Source organism: Quercus suber, unplaced genomic scaffold (genome assembly GCF_002906115.3).
Source record: "Quercus suber isolate HL8 unplaced genomic scaffold, Cork oak 2.0 scaffold_94, whole genome shotgun sequence".
Taxonomy (NCBI): Eukaryota; Viridiplantae; Streptophyta; class Magnoliopsida; order Fagales; family Fagaceae; genus Quercus; species Quercus suber.
Window position 1 is genome coordinate 355,277 of NW_027069559.1, and position 4,660 is coordinate 359,936.

Genomic DNA, 4,660 nt, shown 5'->3' on the forward strand with positions numbered 1-4,660 from the left:
TCATTATTTTTGTCTCTATACTATTCAAAATTTTTTTTATAAAGTTTAGGAATGAAAAAAGAACATTTTAAAGTTTAAGGATAAAAAACAAATTTTTAATAAAGTTTAGGGACCAAAATAGTATTTTATCTTTTTTTTTACTAGATAGAAATTCTATTCTAGCCAAATCTAAGTGTATATGTATATGAAACTTCCCCTTGAAGACTTAAACCCTGACCCTTGCCCCCCACACCTCACAAGCACTTATACATTTTGTGTATTTTTTTTGGGTCACATGGAGTTATTGGTCACTGTGTCTGGCCATTTGTTTCTTTCTTATAGCTCATGCGCCAACACTTTTCTTTGAATTTCTCTTTTAAATTATTAATATACTTCCCCACCCATGTTAAAAACTAATTAGTGTCTTAGTTTGATGGTAAAGAGTTATAATTAAAAGTGGACGTAATGGGTTGAAATTCTCTAAAAAAAAAAGTTATTAATATACTTCTATCTTTTAGGTCCAAAAAAAAAAAAAAAAAAAAAAAGGAAAGAAAGAAAGAAAGAAAGAAAGAAATATCCTCTTCTATCTAAATTTTCCTATTGCCTCTAATTATTATCTAAATGCACAGGAAGTGACATTTATATATAAAAAAAAATGATATGTCCACAATATTTTCATAACAAATTCTATATGATAGTTTGTTATTGATTGTTACAAGTTGGTAAAAAAGTAATTTAAATTATGGATTCAAATTAAAATCAATAACAACTTACCACCTATGATCTGTTGTGAACATATTGTGGGCATAGCATTTTTCTTTAAAAAATTCATGTAAACCACTTAAAATTAAACAAATACTATAAGTCTCAATAAAAAATTGGAAGAAATTGAAGAATTTGAATGAGAGAGAATCATATAAAAAGTATTAAAAAAAAAGCTTTTAAATACAATATGAAACTCTTTTTTGGATAATAACGCTTTACCTCACTTGTGGTTTAGGGGCCTAGGACTGATTTCATGTTTTTTACCCGTAGTTTAAAAATTATTATTTTACTCATTCAAAGTTGATTTTGTTATGTAGCCATTGTCAACCTCATCACTTTTAAAAAAAAAAACATTAAAAAAACCCAATGCAATTAAGATTTGGCCCCAACATATCCCGCTACCTATTCAAATAGTAGGCAACTAAGAGCATTCATAATGGTGAAACTAACACTGTGTTTGGTTGGGGTGATTTTAGGGAGGATGGAAAACTAAGGGAGAAAAATAGGGTGGAAAATAGCGTTTTTCACTGTTTGGCAACCGAAGGAAAACATTGAGGAAAGAAAACCCAGGAGAAAATTTTTTCTCTTGGGCCCACAATTTTCTTCCTCCCAAATCGGGAGGAAAATTGTGAAGAGAAAAGTGCTCTCACAGCACTTTTACAGAAAATGCCCTTATAACTACAAACACAACGGCTACAAACACAACAATCTTTCTCTCAAACGTCTCTAAACTCAAGCATAATCAAGCATAATCAGATTATCAGAATACAAATTCAAAAACACAATTTTAAAATTAATCAAATCATAACAAAAAAAGAAAAAGAAAAAGATAGAAGATAGAAGCCATCTGACCTATCTGGATTGAGTTGGGGACGAAGATGAGTGATGGCTCCGGCTCCGGCTGGGCCAACTGCATTGGGACGAAGATGACCCATTTGGACTGCTTTGGGGACGACTGTTTTGAAATCAATTAAAAAAAAAAACAGAGGGAGCGAGCTGGAGAAAAAAAAGAGAGAAACTGAGAAAGGAAGTGTTGGAATGTTCTTGAGACTTGAATGAGGAAGAAAAAGAAAAAGAAAGGGGTGGGGATAGAGATAGGACGTGTGTGAAGGAGATAGCGTAAAAAAAAAAAAAAAGAAAAAAAATGTATGGATGAAATGAAAAGAGAGAAAGGAGAAATAATATAAAGAATAAAAAATTCTATTTGGAAAATGTTACTACAATATTTTTACAATAAATTTTAAGTAATAAATTGTTATTAGTTAATATTGATGAGTAAAAAAATAATTTCGGTGGTGGGTTCAAATTAGAACTAGTAACAACTTTTCAAATAATTTTGTTGTGAAAGTATTGCGAAAAATGTTGTGGATGTAATACTTCTCATTGAAAAATATAATTGTTGGTAAATTTTATATTATTTAATGAGTACAAATAAATCTATTTTTTACCTATTATGTAACAAGGGATAATAGTCAATTTATATAAACTACATTTTCTATCCTCTCTCTTTTCTCTCTAACCAAATAAAAGAGTTTTCCACCCTTCCACTTTTCCACCCCTCAAACCAAACATACATGAAGGAAAACCAAATCTTTTCTATCCTCTGACTTTTCCATCCTCTCACTAATTTTCTATCCTCCCACTTTTCCACTCCCCCAACCAAACAGACTCTAAATTTTTTTACCTTTTAGCATCTCAAAAACTCACCTTATCTATTTTAACACTGTAGACGACTAAATTTCTAGTTCGAAATAAATCAAACAAGTAAAAATAGTTGTACAAATGCGAATTTGTATTGATGATTGTGGTATAATTCTCTGTGATTACAAAAGAGTTATCCTCTGATTCGATCTCCTTGTAAGACTTGTTAATTGAATTTGTGGTAATATGATTTTGACTTAAACACAAAGTATCCTTCAATTTGGTTGAGGGATGGATCGAAGATTGCTGAAACGGAATTACAATGAATCTCTGGCTATGAGCTTGTTAGAAATCCTTTGTTCTTCACGTTCTTCGTGTTCTTCGTGTTCTTGGATTTGTGGTGGAAGTTCTTCGGGGCTTTAGAGGTTTGAATCCGTAGAGCTTCACTGATTTGTGATTCGTTGATGTTTTTCGGACACTTTAGGCTTGATTCCCGTGGACTTTTGGATCTAGGCGGATGATCTGGATGATTTCTCTTCGAATGTTCTTCGTATTCGAAGTTGAAGTTCCTGAAGTTCTTGGAGGCTTTAGAGCTTGGTTCCGGCAGAGCTTCTGGACTTCTGAGTGCTTCAAATGGTTTTGGTGTCCTGCAAATGGCTTAGAAAGGCTTCTATTTATAGGAGTTTTTGGGTAGGTAAGCGACATGTGGCGGAGTCTGATTGGTGACACGTGGCAGAGCTTGATTGGTCCGCTTATGTCATCGCTTGCACATGCTGGAATGATTGTGTCATCGCATACACGTACGAGGTTGCTTATGTCATTGCTTACACGAGCTGATGCATGATTGGTTCTTGTATGACACTTGGCGAATTTCTGTTGGCTTCTGAATAGCAATAGTAAAACCTAGCAGTAGCATGTGGCGCTTTGTAATAGGCTGCATTTTGTGGACTTGGTAGTGTGACGTGTCAGCTTGTGATAGGTCGAGAATTTTCCTTCTCTACAAATGCCCCCTCGAGACTCGTTCACACACACAGTTTCAGAGTGTGGTGTGAGAATGAGTTTCGAAAACAGACTTTTACTCCTGGCTCTTCAAATGAAATAATTGAAGGTGGCGGAGCTTTCAGCAGGATGAGATAATTTCCGAGGAGTAGACCCATCCATATGGAAGGATTTGGTAAGACCGAAAAGGGGTCTGCCTGTATTTGAATGTATTTGCATGACTGAGCCTTCTCAGCAGAGGTTAAGTTGAAGTAACTTCAGAAGAGTGTTTTTGGATTGTTGGCGGCGATCACATGGTGTAGAAGATGGGGAAGACGCGAGGATGGTGGCTGGGCATAGCATACAGAGTCATAGGGGTAGCCTCGTGTTATTAAGAGCCGCTGGTGAAGTTATATCAGAAGAGTATACTTCGGATTACGGCGAGGCCATGTGGGAAAGTGATTGAGTGCGCTTGTGTCATCGTTTTACCCAGGTTGAGGTAATTTCAGAAGCTTATGGATTCTGGAGATGACAGTGGTGGTGGTGAAGAAGACGGGGATGAAGCAAAGCGAATGGATGAAACATACGCTACCATGGTACTGGTCCTGTATGTTGGGGCCCTCTGGTGTAGGTGTTTCTGGGAGATACACCTTCGAATATGGTATGACTGTATGTTGCATGTGGTCTGACAGTAAGTCGTAGAATGTGCATGCGTGATTGGACCATACTGACAGACGTTAAGTTGAAGTAATTTCAGAAAAATTCATTCTGAAATACTTCAAGTTGAATTTAAGTTGGAGTAATTCCAGAAAGTGTGTTTTGAGGTACAGCAGCGATGACCTCTGGATCCCACGCTGGCGGGAACACGGAATATCGTTTTGGCAACCATTTACCAGCCCCAAGGTTGAACTCTGATGAGCTGGTGCCCCGGAGGTCATTGCAAGTGTTGGATGAAAGACAATTTGTAGGATACCCTAACACTTTTTACCATCTTCACCTATTGACACTTGTTGGGAAAGCACAACAAAGTGGAAGATGGAGCTAACTTGTGATTCTGGTCTTAAAAACCAGCCAAGTTGCTGTTTGTTTCGAACCGCTGCTTCTGTTGGAAGGCCAAACAATTGGAAAGAGACTGTGGAGACCTAAGATTAGGAACCGGTGTCTTGCTGGACTTGAATTTCCTGGCCAACCAAATCCACGGACCATGGAAGGTCAATGCAGGCCTTGTTATGAATAACTTTATGGACAAAGGTGGTTGTTAGGTGGAGAAACAAATATGTTTGGATCTCAAAACTAC